Below are 16,895 nucleotides of genomic sequence, written 5' to 3'. Positions count from 1 at the left end.
TTTTTTGTTGTATGAGAAAACAGAATTTGACAACCAATGCTATGGAATGTGCATCAGATATTTTCTGATATTGTACAGGTACATTTTCAATGAAAATTTAAATTATTGAATTAGACAACTGTTTTGGTGTCCTCTTACTAATGCCTATCAGTTAAATAGTCCCTACTTATCAATACAGTCATCACTAGGTAATTATAGATCAATTAAGACCACAAGCTTTAGGCATGAGCTATGCAGTAGTAGAGAAAAAAAAAAAACGTACCATTATACTGCTCAAGAGGCAAAGCTTTATGGATTTGTCGAGTCGAATGGGACGTTTAAAATTAAAAGAAAAATATATGGTGTTCTCATGCCAAAAAGACTAGCACAGACGAATAATAAGGTGGTGGTGAATAATAAGGACGATAATTGATGTGAATCTGAGCAATCCAACTGGTTAATTGCACATGAAAGTGTTTTCAGTTTTCCTGGAAATGATAAAAACTGTTTCAACATAAAAAGAGCAACCAGCAGCATGATCCGTGTTTCTCAGCAGTTTCAGAGTTGAGTCCTCTGAAGAGCTAAAACAGCAATGTGCTATACTCTCCCTCAGTTACAGTCATTGCAGTTGTGTTATAAAGGAGTAGGAAAAAAAAATATTATATTGGATTTATTTTAATTTGAATATTCAGGAGCGCTAGTGCAGTGTCTGACTTTCTAATATTTTGCAAATTAAAAATGAGAGAGAAAGATTGCAAAGATATTTGACTGAACATGTTTGGTAATTGTCCTCTTTAGAGATGCAAGGGTGACTCTTATTCAGGTGAATGTATCCGTCTCCCTCTGTGCATCCCACTGTAGCTGAATCCATGTGTTGTCCCTGAGCCCTGATGGGGAGGCTAATTGCCTTCTGGAGCTGGGAAGGGCTCAGAAGAGGATCAGATCTGATTTGATGTTAACCTGTGGAGACTATTTATCTGGGGCAGAAGACAGTGCTGTGGGCTTATCATCTGGGGACAGGCTCAAGGCCAAATCTTTATACCCTTTTTGTTTTCATTGATGTTCAGCTCAGGACATTCATGTTCTTAAACTCTAATTTCATCAAAGAAGGTACGTGAGTGATGATCTTTAGACCTGTCACTGTTGCCTTGCGTAGCGTTCTCTGATAGAAGCACCAAATAACTGTTCCACAGGAAATGTCGCTATTTCAAAAGGTTGTTTTAGTATTCATTTCTGTCTTGCTTGATAACATGTCAGTAACAGGAATATAATGATATGGGTTACTTTCAGTGATGCATCATAACATGAAATTACAATTTGGGTAATCTATTTCTAAAATATTATGGGTAGCTACTTAGTAATGACTAAAGTGCTTTATACACACACACACTCACATCAAAGCATTTCTTATTAGTGTTGCTGTGAAACAATTTGACACTTCAGTTTCAGTACAACACAGCCAGGAGACGCTTTGATCTGTGCTGAACTGCTCCTTTGCAACAAACAGGAGACACTTTGATGTGGTAAAAAAAAAAAAAAAAAAAAAGATGGAAGTTTCATTTAGAAGTAAGTTTTCCATGATGGCTTTGTTTGTTTATAATTTATTTTTTATGACAGATAATATTTGGAAGGTAGTGCTCCATCTACAGTATAGCATGTCCTTCCTGAAACTTCTGTCCATGAAGCTCAAGCATGACACTGTAAATCCACCTCAGGATGGGAATTGCATTAGGGGACACAGTACCTGTCCAGTTGTTATGCGGTGGTGAAAGCACAGCAGATTTGAGATGTGAAGTTGAACTTTTTTGATGATGGTCTGGTCTAAGGCATTGACAGAACCTGGGATGGAGTCTTGAAAAATTCCCATTTGGAAAATTACACTTTACAAATTGGACCTAATTTCTGTGGTCATGGCCACTTTCTCTTTGCCCTTGCCTGCATAACTATGTGCTGTGAATAGCTGCTGTAGACAGTTCTGGGGCTGGCAGTGATTGGTAAAGGAATTTCCTTGTGTACTGTCTACTGTTGTAAATGGCTTTCAATGGAGTAAGCAAAACATGTTCCTCTTTTTTTTTGATTATTATTATTATTTGAATTTAGTCACAGCCTGAAAAATAAATACATGCATATTAAGTTCTCCCCAGGAAGTCCAGTTCTTATCTCATTGTCATTGGTATAATTCTACCAACTTAAAAAAAAAAAAAGAAAAAAAAAAAGAAAAAAGAAAAAAAGGCACTTTTGACTTAGAGCAATATTAATGAAGGTAAAAATTTAAACATTGATGAGAAAAATTATAAAATATGAAAGCTATTAAAGCAGTTCAGAAGATTCTAGTCCCACCTCAGAAATAGATACATTTCTTTTAAAAGAGGACTATGGTCTATGAGTGCTTAAGCCAAAAAAAAAAAAAATATCTCTGTTGTAGAGGTGTTTTTAAAAGAAGAATTAAATCAAGGGGTGAATGATGACTGCCATGTACAAGCAGTCACAGAGCTTGTTCATGCATTTGTCAGTAGAGCACGTGTGGGTTGTTTAGCTTTGAAAAGGGTTGGAATACTCTTCTGGAATTGAGCAAAAACAGGAACAAAAATAGTCAAGACAAAGCCCCAAAGCATGTTCAAGAAAAGGAAAGCTGTTTTGTTGGTCGGTATGTCTGAAATCCTTCTTTGCACTAGGATTAGGAGCTCTTCTTTGTAATGTCACCTGAACTTTTTATTCTGTACCAGAAAAGGGGGGAAGAAACAAGGAAAACAGGAAGGTGTATGAGAATGCATAAAGAACAATAAAAAGCAGGCAAGGTCTTATTGTAAAATAGCTCCCCTAAAGCATCGTAAGAAGCATTGTTTTCATGTCTTTCAAACTGCTTCCTTCATCAAGTGTCTCCCACTGGAGCATTAAAGAGGCCAAAACAGCCCCAGTAGCCTACTTGCCTACGTGCCCGCCAAACACCACCACCTTGGAGATGATCTGATTCGTCTTCAGCTTGCTGAACAAATGACCTCGTGTTGGTCCTGTGGAGCCTTTCCTTATAGCTGATGCAGGCTATTACAGTTATTGCTGCCAGGGCAGAAGGAGTGCATCAGCTGACAACGTGATGGCTCAAGAGGGCACATCTAAACAGGAGGCCAACATCCACAGAGCAACAAGCAGAGCGGAAGGAAGCATGAAACAAGTCTTTAAAATACCTGCAGTGGCCAGGGAGGAGACAGCTGCTTGGAGGGAATTAATCAGAAGGAGACAGCCAGCTCTGGGGGTGACCATAACAGACACAAAAGGAGGATTATCTCAGTGGGAGGCTGTATTAACAGGAGCAGAACAAGGAGGTTGAGGGCAGTAATTATTGGCCTCATACTCAGTACTCCTGAGGCTACATCTGGAATACTGTGTCCTCTTTTGCACCACTGCCCCCCCCCCCCCAAAAAAAAAAAAAGAAGAAAAACATCGAAAACCTGCAACTAGAATAGAGGAGAGCGACCAAGGTGATGGGTGCTGAAGCACTTACCCTACGCAGGGAGGCTGAGAAATGGGGCTTAATCAGCCTGGAGAAGAGACAGCTTCAGCGGGACCTAACAGCAGCTGCCCAGCAGCAGCTGCCCAGCACCTACCAGAAGCTACTGAGAAAACGAAGCCAAGCTTTTTACAGTTTCATGGAGGGGAGATGGAAGATAATGAATGTAAATTGGAGCAAGAGAGGTTCCAACCTTTTCCTCATGAGGAAAAAGCAGTGACCCAGGCTGCCCAGGAGCACTGTGCAGTCTCCATCCATAGAAGTTTTCAAGACCTGTGTAAATACAGCCCTGAGCAGCCCGGTCTGTCCTCACTGCATGCCCTGCCAGGAGCAGAGGTTGGGCCAGAGACCTCTGAAGGCCCCAGTCAGCCTGAAGTAGTCTGAGATTCTGATGCATAACTTAGAGTTACAAATCCCTATGGCATAGTTGTCACTGATTCCTTTTCGTGTAGATGAATACATTGCCAGGTGAAATAGAATTTGTCTTATCTTGTTCTAATGGGAGAGATTGTGGCTGTCTGCCTGAGGTAAGCTAAACAACTTTTATAGTCCGTGGAAAGAAATATGTATTTCTAACACATCATGCATTGTCTTCTAAGGAGGCATCTAAAGTAGGTGTTAGATGAATTGTAGTGTAAAAGCGTTCAGCTCTCCATTGATGATAAATGGGGACCAGATAAATACCTCTAAGACAGATAGCTTTTTCTATCCGTCTAATGCTAGGTGAGATGAATCTCACTGTATAATATTTTTGCTTTAAGGGGTTTGGATGTCCTTTGTGGGAATCAAGATTGTGGTGGGAATATGGAACACTATCAGACCTCTACAGCTTGCTTTGGTTGTACAGGATGAGCAACAGGTGATTGTCCCCTGTTAGAAACTAAGATCTTTAAAAATCATTTCAAAAATGAGGAACTGATTTTCTTCTGTACTAAGCAGAGGCAAGATAATGCCTTTTTGCTCTAGGATTTGTTTGTCATTGTTGTCAGCTTTTTTTCTTTTTCTAAAGCAAAAGGGACTATGCATAACATTTGGTGTCTGACTGCTAAGCCAATGGCAGTGTAATAGCTAACTCTCAGTTAAATGTTTCTTTGGGAACAAAATGTCATTAAAAGGTAGGTAGCAGTGAACTTTGTATGCAAGTGCTTCATTGTAAGGTCAAAATCAAACTAACTTAAAAAGAAGAAGGAATTGTGAATTTGGTTCATTAGGCTTCTGTGAGCTCCTTCTGTAACTTGTGCAACACAGAAGACTGCAGTGCCACCCCAGCTGTGGGTGTCATCCTGCCCTTACTCTAAATACGTTCCTCACAGGCACTGCCTCCCTCCACCATGGTCACTCTGCCCAACAAATGCTTTCAATTTGGCACAGGTGAGGCTGCCAGTCTCTGTGAGCTAGCAGTTGGTGGCCCTCAGCCTTTTTATTTCTGATTTTGTAAGATAAAAGCTGAGCTACCCTAATGAAATACACACAGTCTTTGATGAGGTAAGGAATTGCACTTATATGTGTTTGCTCAGTAATGCTGGTTCCTTCCCAGCTACACTTCAGAGAGGCAGAGCCAGCTGAAGTGGAAGAGGACTGTAAATATTCTCTTATTATTCCAATTCCTTCTTGTAAGCTAGTACCTTCCCTGTTTCACCTTTCCTGGTACTCTGTTTATCACTCCAACAGGATGATTCTGCAGGAGCTTCTTGTTAAAATATGGGTGTAAATATCACTCTTTTAAACCATATGAAGGCAATGTTAAGGTAGTAACTTTTTTATCAACAGTTGAAGTGAATATTTTGGGTGGGATTATAATTTAAGCGTGTGTTTGGGTGCATTTCTGAAGCAGCTCTATGCAGGCTATAATGTTTGAACTGAAATTATTCTGATGACTAAAAAGCTGCGAGACCAGAGATTGCATTTTCACTTAATGTAAACTGTGGTAATTTTACCAAGAAAACATCCCTAAGGAGCATAATACATGTCCTCTATTAAAGAAACAAACAGGCAAACTTATGTTAAAGAAAATAAGACTTCCATTCGAAAGACTGGCTAATTTTGGGGTAGCATTTTAGTTAACTGAAGGGTAAGTAATGAAGACATCCTTTTACTGCATTCAATAAATTAGAAGATAGTCTGTAGGATTTCTGAGCTGACACAGATTAAAAAGTAAATGTAACAGGAACCTCATAATTTGCCTTTTCTTCACTAAGTTTCACAAGCAGCGTATGTGTGAAAAGCTTGTTTTGGAAAACCAGATATTATACATCTTTTGTGGTGGTCCCAAGTTCCTTGACAATTATATGCAGCATGATTTACTTGTATTTAGCACTCATCGATTTTTGAGCAACCCTTGGCCTCAGTCCCTGTCAGGCAGCAAGCACGTTTTCCACCGACTCTCAAGCAATGCACACCTTACAGACTGTGACATATTAGTTACTTTCCTGTAGCCCTAAGAATAATTTCCACTGCCCATTACCATTTGTTGATATAGGTCATATTTCTCACTGTGACTTTTTTTTTAATTGGTGCATGGCCATCCCCTGCAACCCTTTTCTTGCTCATATTCTCTGATGTTCATGGTTACAATTGTCCTTGTCCATATTATCCAGACTGAGTCATTTCAAACAGTCTTTGATCTTCATCTAGTGTGCATGATGGACACCTTAGTTTTCATAGAAAAAACATAATCTTCATGTGAAAAGGAACATATCCAATGCGATTAGGGAAAAAAACAAACAAACTAAAGGGACAGTGTATGCACTCCGTTTTCAAGCAGTAGTCTTCCGCCTAAATGCATACATATGTATAGGACACCATTTCCCAGAGGTGCTCACTCTTTTTCTTTTTTTTTGAGTTCTTGTTGTTCTAGTATCCAGTGTGCCATAAGTCAAATTTATTTCACTGATAATGAAACTCAAAACCAGAGACTCAGAATATATGTATTTACACATATTTGAAAACTCTTTGTAGAATGATTATGTTCTATATGATTCATGTATCAATGTATTCATTAATGTCCATACTATCTGTATATTTAGTATATCCTGAAGAGCTGCTGAAGATTTTGTAGTATCAAAAAATTGTGTTTACAAGGAAACAGAAATTCAGGGGACAGAATTGTCTAGACTAAACACAGCAGCAGTAGTAGCACCACTGTTAAACTTGAGGTAGCTGCTCTTTCCAGTCCTTGATTTACGCAGCTCACTTGATTCCCTGAGCCTTTGGAACAACCCAGAAACCCCAAACGCTGATACTGAAATCATGTAGCCATTTGAGATGGTACAAAATCAAAGTTCAGAATGATTCTCCCAGTACAATAGAATCAATTTTAAGTGCCAGTTCTTACAGATAAGTTTTTGTGGAGCAGTTGTGTAGGTTAGGACATTTTAAGGGAGTGGATTACATTGTGGTGTCAAATAATAAAATCAGTGTGAGGAGTTCCTAACTGTGGGAGTCCTGTTGAAAAGCATTTACATTCAATTTATGTATAATAAAAATTAGTCAATTCAATGAGCAGAGGGCTTATTCATGCAATGACAAGTGGCAACTGTATCTTCATCCTGAAAAGTAAAAAATCTTTTAGATAATTTTCACCCCCACCCCCCCCAAAGTATTTGAGTATTACATAATGCTTAGGAAATGTTTTGAGATCACAGGATGAAATGCAGTATAGAAGTACAATGTATTTATTAGTATTATTATTAACATTTGATGAGTCCTCTGGCTTTTCTTTCAGGATTTTCTACTTAATTCAGTTACACAATTTTAATTGCTTGGAGAAATGATGTAGTCATATCTCAGAGTTGGTTTAATTGGAATTATTGATGTCTGAAGCAGCACCCAGTCTGGGAAAAGTGGGGTCTGATCAAAGTCTGCAACTAATGGTTTAGTGAAGTTATAAATTCAGTCTGTAATTAAAAAATGAAACAGAGAGCATGTGCTTCAAAGTGCACATTTTGTGCTAAGGAAACAGTCACTTGTTATTTGTTTGGAAATACTCATTGTAGTATTTAAAAAGAGATGTAGCAGTAATAACTAAAGTTTTTAATCCCAAATATTTGTTGAGTTTTTCACTTGGAAGTTTTTACTGGAGGCAGCACTGGGCTTTCATATCTGCTGGTATACTTTATTCTCTTCAGTTATGTTTAGAACTGGATGTAAGATGATAATTTCCTTTTAATATATATATATATATATGTATTTTCAATGTAAACCAAGAACTTTGAATTTTCCATAGGGGATTTTTTTATCTTGATTGAAAATAGATATATACGTTTACAATTTTTAAATGCTTAATGCGTTATATAGAACAAATATGCTTAACAATAAATGAATTTTGATTCAAGTTGATAAAAAAGATAGATATTAAGCAGTCAGCATTAGCCTTTGAAAGTCCCTATCCAGTTCATTGACTACTGAGGTGCACAGGATAGTTGAATGTCTCTAGTCACATAGGACTAATCCTGGCCATTCTGCATGTTTGAGTGGGATGGTTGGAGTGTTCTGTTTGTTTAGTTAATTTTGCTAGATTTCTTAGAACATTTTGACTCTGATTATTTAGTGCAATGAAATATGGTGCTGTCCAAGTTAACCAGGAAAGCACACTTCTTTCATGCTTCTCGATATACTTACTGCATTGTGCATGGGCAATCACAAGAAACATTTTATCATTCTGCCCATGGCATGATCGAGCCTAGGAATCTGGATAAATATAACATCACTAGGAGGCAGGGGTGGGTGGACGCATGCATGGTGTTGGGATTGGAGAAAAACTTCAAGCAGACCAAAGTAGAGAATGGCCTTTGCTTACACTATGAACAAAAAGAGAGAGGTGATGCAATGATGTGATGTAAGAGTTTTGCTTTCTCTTAAACAATTCTTACAGTCTTTTTTTGTTTGATATCTCAAAGGATCTTTTTGCATAGCCTTACTGTTATCAAAAGTAAGTATGTGTACATTCCGGAGTGGACAGACGTCTTCCACACAATGAGAATATTTTGAACCTAGTGTAGTGTCTGGAAGACCCAACACAAATTTCATCCTCCTTATCCTCCTGTGTTCATACATTCTCCAACATATCCATTTTTATCATCTGTTCTGTATTGAACAGCACTTTCTGAACCATTTTCTTTCCTAATTAAGGATGCAGAGAGCTTTGCATTATTCTGTTTATGATCTCAAGAGCTCTTTTTACACTGTTTTTTGGGGGATTTGCTTCCTTGGGAGAGTTCTTTACTGTATGAATGTTAAATGCTTTTTCTGAAGCTGTTAATCATTTCATGATTTAGGAAAACTAATTGAGAATATTTGCCATTATCGCTAAACTCTCAGGGGTGCTACGGGATGTGTACAAAATCTGAACCTGCAATTTAGCTTTGCTTCTATTGCCTTTTGGAACTGTAGTTTACGTGGGAATTTAGAAAAGAGTGGCTGAAACTCCTTCACCCCAGCCATAGTGAAGAAAATGTGCTTTTTTATCATTTTCTCATCAGCTGCAGCCTCCTGTTAACAATGAAATTGTTTTGACAAGAGTTATTTTGTCTGAACCATATTCAATTAGGGTAGGGCTCAAAATAATAAAAAAAAAAAATCCCAACATTGTGGACGATTGGACTGCAATATAATCTTCCCAATGAAGTGGAGGAGGACTTATCATGCATGTCATTTTAAAATTGTTTGAGGCAAATCACTGAAGAATGTATGGTAGGGAGCATTTCTTTTCTGTCACTGGATGTACTAGATAAAATAATAGGCTATTTCTACGGCTCTTTGATGTTGAACTTTAGCATTTCAAGTGCTAGACAGAGTGATATATTGGTTATGTATTATACCTAAAGATTGTGCATGAAGTCATCTGCTAGCATTGGATAATAATGCTAAGGCTCATCAATGAAGCTTTTATAGGTACAGCTAGTGTCATTTGAATGATTCTTTTTGTGCAATGCACTGGATTGCAGACAATTGGTATGTTGGGTAGAGAATGCTGCTTGTCAGTGTCCTGTTTTATAAGAAGCTACATTCGTCTTTTGTAACTCTGATCAACCAGTCTGCAGCCTGTATACAGTTTCTTTTAGTAGTTTTATTTGGAGTGAGCATTCCTTTTCAGACCATCAAGTATTTTGTTTTAATGTATGTCTACATGAGGTGATTCTCAAATTCTGTGATCTTGGCAAGGAACGTGCAACTCTTCAATTGCAGTATGCCAAAATCAATTGTCAAAAGGATTTTTATTCTGGTTGATGAACTAATCTTTTTATCAGATACATGATGTATTTTGCCATGTTGATTTTCTGAAATGTAATTCTGCAATCTGTAATATATTTTTAGTATGGTTGTACTCATCACTGTAAATTAAATGAATCTGAATTTACAGCATTTATGCTTTAAACTAGCTTTAAGGAGCTTTGTGCATAAAAATACTGTGCTATTAAGGATAGGTTTGAATACGTATTTTTTTAAATGTACAAAATCCTAACTTTATAGAAAGTGCTCTGTGTGTGCTGAGGGCTTCATTGGTTACAGGCTATTGACATGAAAGGTCTCTCCCATAGATCTTGTTCTCTCATTGTATTCTAGTATGTGTATCTAATATTCTGAATAATTGCTCTGTATATAATAACTGCAGATGCAAATCCACTATTCCAATTTACTTGAATTAGCAGTCAGGGATAAAGATACTGAATATTTCCTCAAAAATTAAGCCCATACTAAAGTCATGAGGGGAGTGAAGGTTGTCCTTGCCTCTACCTGGCTATTTGAGAATATCTTTGTAGAGGATAGAGAAAACGTAACCTAAAAGTTAGGACTCTGGACTGGAATAGAAAAGCTGAGGAGCTTCATACGCTTTGGCTTTGGGCTGCTTTGTGCAGTTTGCTGTATCTCTCTTTGTTGTAGTCATCTCACCTGTAAATTGTGTGTGATGCCTCTATCATACTCGTGAAAATCTTACAAACGAATTGAATAAATATCACTGAACTAATGGTCTGCAAGTGACTTGCTGTACAAAATGTTACCAGACTAGGTGTACATGGGTAACTTTAGGTTGGAGACCATGCACTGTTGGTACCTATTTCTACATAATTTGGAACGGTTTCCTTGGGATGGCAGTTTCCTTTCACGACATGTAAAGAGCCCAAATATGATAAACTTTGGCCTAATAGCACTTCTGTTTCCACAATTATGTAGTTTGAAAGACATATTGACCATAGGCCTCAAATCTGACAAAGAATCTCTGCCTCAGTTTGAAACTTAACCTATTAATTGTGAAGTCAGTCTCTTTCCTTCTGACTTGTAGAGTGATACTTACAATCCTGTTTGCAACAGAAACTCAAAATGCAACATTAAATATGAAATAGTTCTTCACCTTGCGTTGTATATTCCCGCCATGCTTTTCACTGAGCAGTCTGGCTGTGTCACCCAGAAATCTCTAAATATGGGAATCAAAAACTCTTGTTTCATCTCCAATGTTGTGAATTGACATTTATTTGTATCGTCCAAGAGCATTAGGTTGCAAACTCCAAGCGTGCTGCATATTTAGCATACAAATAGACAAATAAGAGTGTGGGAGAAAGGCATGCACTAAACTGATAAAGACATCAGCTTGGAGTGTGTATTAAAAATGAGTTTCAGTAAATTAAATGTTATATATTAGAAGAATTAATCTTAAAAATTGCTGGTACCACTAGTCTGTTATTATTCTGATACAAATTTAATTCCATTTTTTTTCTTGTTAAACTCAGCATTCTAAATTTGCACTTCTGTTTGAGATGATTAAAAATCTTGATAAAGCCAATCTAGAATTACACGATAAAGCACATTACAGCTGTTCTTTAATTATAATGAGTGGTGGGCACACCTTTAATCCTTGAAAGCCGTCTAGTACCATTAAACTGTTGTGTGAGTTTGATTATTCCTGAATTTGAGTTGTATTTACTATCTCAACAAATCTGAAGCATTATAGTTTACTGCTGTGTCCTCAAAATAGAAAAATGGACCAAAGCCTGTACCATTTACTCAGGCAAGACTATTCCTGCCTGAGAAGGAACTGTAAAAGCCAATATAAATATAATGCAATTAAAATCAGTCTGTGAAAACAGCCGTGACTGCTGAGGAGAGAGGAATATGTTATCTGGTGCTGGTTGTTTGCCCAAAATCTCCTAATGAGTTAAAATGAAAGTAATTAAAAAAGAGGCTAAATGTCAAGGAAGAATTTTGCGAGCAACTATTCCAAAGCCTGCTACTAGCTTTAGTCAGCGAGAAGTGGGCTCTCTGTCACCTTAATTTATGAGACAAGAAATTGATTATTAAAAATGTCAATAGGTAGGGCTCAGATAGATGCATTTCCTGTCCTTTCTGATTTTTAGCATCTCTATGGTCTTAATAGTGAACTGGCCCCATGAGATTGAGCAACAACCATGAGTCATTATTCAAATGTAACTAAATTATACAGTTATCTGTGTTATTCTAAGTTACCGTTTGCTTAAAAACTAAATTGTTATACTTTGCTGTGTCATTGGTATTCCAGGCATGCTAGGTTGTAAACCTGTGACAAGGTCAGTTTTGTAGCATTTTCTACTTTGCACTGGGAAAAAACAGTAGACTTTAAGGATAGCTATTGTCAATGTATTACTGCTTTGTATTGTGTATGTATAAAAATAGATGCAATGCCTTCCTGATAATTGTGGAGAACTCACAAAGCCAATATAGAGTGTTAACAAGTCACCTGATAAAAGAGTTAATAGTATCAGGTAAAATTCAGCCTTAATATAAGTTTATGTAAAACAAAAGAATTATGATATGCTTACACATACTGAATTTGGCATAAAGGTAGGAATGTGGGAGATTTTTTTTAGAGAGAGACTTTCATCTCTTCTCATCCAAAGTAGTTGTCTTTGCTTTTGGGGTTTATTTGAAGTAGTTGGATGACTCCTTTGCAGCAGGAAAGCTGTTTGCATAGTGCTGTCAGTGACATCCCTTTCTTGCTATCTCTGTCTCCTGGAAGTGGGGCTTGTGAAAGTAGAAGATGAGAAGAGTGCATTGTACATATAACTTATGCCTCGGTTGGCTGGCTGAATTTTTCTGGTGTTTTTATGTTGAAGAAACATATTGTAAGGTGAAACATAAAGCTATAGTACTGTGGAAATAATGGAGTTAACTGCCAGGGTATGATATTAATTCAGTAACCCTGAGACGTGTATGATCCTCTCCTGTTAGTACAAACATTTCTTGCTTATAGGTCTCCCGATCAACAGAGAGCTAAAGATAAGGATCGTGTATTTTTTTTTTTCATGAAAAAGAGTACTGTAGGAGTTTGAGGAACAGACACTTTTATAATAAAACTCTTCTGTCTCATTGAAACGGTAGATTGTTAGCTATTACAACACACTGAGCAGTTTTCCTTTCAGTATTATTACACAGTGACTTAAATATGATGAAGCATTAGAAAAGATTGAATTATTTTAATTTTACTTTTTCACTAGGTCTGAAGCCATTGTGTTTTATTTGGAGGTAAATTATCCTATTTATCTTGCATGCATAAATACATTTATGAATAATGCAAGAAGCTGGGATGGTAAAAGTAAAAATTATAGACCTTTTCCTTAAAGGACTGGATTAACATCATGCAAGAGCTTATTCAAAACCAACTGGTGCTGCCTTTCTTATACAATACAAAAATGTGCCATTTTTGGGCTTTGGCAAAGCCATTATAACGGAGTGTTGCCAGTTCCATTAACAATTCTGTACTAATGACAGTTAAATAACTGCATTGGGGTAAAAGCAGCAACGACCTGTACAGGATCTCCTTTTACATGGATGTTGTAAGAAAGCTTGAATATTAAAACCCTGCAAAAATAGTTCCACAGGGGGTAATACAGCTATGTCGGATGTTGTGTTGCAACTAGAAAAGAAAAATGTTACACTCAGTGTAAAGGTAGAATAGATATTTAGCTGAAGACTAGAGAGGAAAATTAAGGATATGGGAAATTTTCAGTTCCCAAGGAAATATTAAATTGGCTGTTTCTCACAAATACTCTATTTGTTTTGGACTATGTAGCTATTAGCACAGATTTTTAGAAAGCCCAGACAAATCAGGGAGTCAGTGAATGTGTTTTCACTGACATCTGTGAGCATGGTTTAGCCACATGGGATGACAAGGTGAAGATGTGCATGTAAAGACCCAGGCTCCTCCATCCATGGCAGGATGCCCGGATGCTGTGCGAAGGCAGAGCCTGGAGCCCTGACAGCCATGTGCTCGCTCTGTTGCCAAGAGCGCCAAGAGAAGGCAAGACCTAAGGCATGGGAACACAGCCAAAAAATGTCCAACTGTTGTTTCTTCTGGCCTGTGTCATTACAGGATTTCTGGATAGGTTTTTCTGTGCTCCTTTGAAGTTTGGTTATAATTTTTGTACTGTTTTTACTTCCACATCAGAGGTACGCACTTTCATTTCAGCTTTGCCCAGGGAAGTGGTTGAGTCACCATCCCTGGAGGTCTTTAAAAGACGTTTAGATTTAGAGCTTAGTGATATGGTTTAGTGGAGGACTTGTTAGTGTTAGGTCAGAGGTTGCACTAGATGATCTTGGAGGTCTCTTCCAACCTAGATGATTCTGTGATTAATATTATGTGATAAAAAAGGTAGAACATATGCTGGTGAGTGTCCGCACACAACACACGCACATAAAGAGTGTATATGTAGTTCAAATTCCGTAGCAAAACCCCAAATCAGACTTGAACAGAAGGCCATCCATTCTAAGACAAGTATGCAACATAGAGTGTTAGCATCTGAAGATGGAAAAGCAAAGATAAAGAAAGGCGAATTGATTCAAACTCCCTGACCAAGCTATTATGTGTAGCAAAATCTTCCTGTATAGATTCCTCTAAAAAGTGTTATCAAAGCCATACGTCAAGATGGAAATGATCTATTAGGTGAACTAAGCAGTGTCACGGTGTATGACATGCCATTTTATAGAGCTGTTGTTTGCAGTTGCCTCTTTGTGTTATGAGCATCTTAAATCATTCTGAAGTTTCTAAAACAAATCCATAATATTTTCCTCTACCTGCAGAAATACATTTATCCATATGCTACAGATAATGGACTGGATGTCAGGAGATTCTTACAGACCTAATCATAATGTTTTCTTCCCTTATATTTTTTATGGACATAATTTTAAGCATGGAATAAGAACCTGTGATGTATTAGACAAGTGGAAAAGCCCCTAATGTGTTTTTTTTTTTTTTTTCCATTTATGCTGCTCTTCATGCATATTGTTCTATATGGTGCTGTTAAATGACATGTTGTCAAAGGAATACTAACTTGCTGCAGAAGCAGGGGAAGGTTTGCTTCCCCATTCTCCTCCCTGCACCAACAGCCCAGCATGCACACATGCAGCACATACCATGCAGGGGAAAGCTGGGCCAGGGAGCAAGGAGAGGTGCTGAGTTTCACTGGAGGGGGAAGAGCAGGGAACCACCTGTAAGCTGCAAATGGCTCTGGGAGAGGAGACGTAGTGATACAGAGTAGAGCTTGAAGGATTTTTTATATATATATTTTTTTCTGGTAGTTGTTTCAGCAACAACAGTGGCTTTCATGGCATGCACTACCAAGGCAGCCAGCAGTGCACCTCCTTTTGCCTTGCCTCCTGTCCCTGGCATGGGTAAGGCCCTGCTGGTGTAACTCTACTGGTTTATGGATATCAAGGAATAAAGGAAGAATTGATACAACTGGAAGGGTGTCATGTTTTTCCAGCTCTGCTGGCTTAAGAAATCGTTTTGTCTCCCTAAAAATCGTTGGACAAAAGCTATTGACAGAATACTGCCATAAGAAAGTCAGGTAGTCTTGAAATAGTTGTATGTATTATTTTACTTTTTTGATGTAATGTACAGAGACTTAGACACTAATGTTCTTCCATTAAGCAAGCTGCTGCTCAGCTTTGGTATCCTGGCAGACAGGCTTTCTGAGAAGTAATTTACCAGTCAATTAATATCCTATACCATGAGTCTAAACCAAATGCACTTTCAAAAGGGCTTAACTTCAGAAGTGAACTTTAGAAAAACTCCATTGATTTTGTAAATTAAAAATTGTAAAATTGAATATAAAGAGGCCCAGTACAGGACTGACCCACAGAAGCAATCTTTGAACGGGAACATTCTCAGATTGAACGCAGGGGAAGAAAAGAAAGCAAGAAGGATTCATTTGCAATTGACCTGCAATAGCAAAGTCGTTCGCTTTCCAAATAGGATTAAACTTGTTCCATCAGCCATGACGTGTGAAAAGATCATGGTTATAAATTCCATTTGCTGTAATGAATTGAAAGTGTCTGAGTTTGCAAGCAGCACTCATCAGTGATGGACAGCTAGATTTGTGCAGTGTTTTAACACTAAAATTAGCTTCTACAAAATAAAAAGTACAGAAAAGGTGGCAGCAATGACAGATTTTAAAGCGTAAAAAATTGACTTTATTGTTAGATGGAAGCTGAATAAAGCTTCAAATAAATAGTGGTTGTAACCCTGTTATACAGATAACTTGCTTCGTTCTTGAGGGAATGTGAACTCAAAACTGAAAAAAGGCTTTTTTAGGCTTCTTAACCATATTTAACAAGAATAAACACTGTTACTTAAATGAGGAAAAAGTAAACTTTTCTATGGTGTTGCTTACAAGATGTAAACAAAGAAAAAGGAGAGAAAAAAAGGAAGATTTGAGGGATACTGAAGATTGAAGGATACTTCATTCAAATTGATTTCAACATGACTCCCTGCTGTCAATAAAACCATATTGGTGTTTGTATTCTGTATATTGAGATAAAAACTACATTCTGTGGTTACTTAGTAACCCTAACTTAATCTTGCCTCAGGATCAGACAATGTTTCTTCTTTGATGCTTGCAGAACTAAATGCAGATTGAGAATCTAATTGCACCAAATTTGTGTGTTCAGTATAGACGATTTTATGAGTATTTTAACTGTGCCAATGGCCAACAAAAAATCTCAATGGATGACAACAGCTAATATTTGGAAGTAATTTGAGATTCTTTTCAATTGATAAGGTATGCAGCTGAAAAATAACCAAGATGGAGAGGAAAAAAAAAAAAAAAGTCAAACAGTCTGAGCTAAAAAGAGGAATCAAAATATAATAGTTTCTTAAATTACTGCAAGGTTAACATATAATTAATTTGCTAATTTTAATTGCAACCCTACAAAATGTGCTGGAAAAATGCTCAAAGGGGAGAAACAGCCAAGTGTCAGCCATGATTAACCAAGGTTACTAGCAATTATGAGGTCTCTATTAACCATGTTATGGAAATTTGTACAAACCCTTTATAAAAACAGCACGTTTATTGAAACTCAACAGGGTGTTTCACTTGCTGTACCTTTCCACTGCTACAGACTTACTGGTATGGTGTCATTTGCTTCATTCTTTTCCAGC

At 37.4% G+C, this 16,895-nt stretch overlaps 1 protein-coding gene across 1 annotated transcript in view; it reads left to right on the top strand.

The window, feature by feature from the left end:
* Nucleotides 1–16,895, top strand: part of NELL1 (neural EGFL like 1) — a 295,005-nt gene that overhangs the window by 257,157 nt on the left and 20,953 nt on the right. The gene's annotated exons all lie outside the window — the stretch shown is intronic.

Source organism: Cygnus atratus, chromosome 5 (assembly GCF_013377495.2).
Source record: "Cygnus atratus isolate AKBS03 ecotype Queensland, Australia chromosome 5, CAtr_DNAZoo_HiC_assembly, whole genome shotgun sequence".
NCBI lineage: Eukaryota > Metazoa > Chordata > Aves > Anseriformes > Anatidae > Cygnus > Cygnus atratus.
The sequence above is the reverse complement of the archived record's forward strand: the minus strand, read 5'-3'. Positions and strand labels throughout refer to the sequence as shown.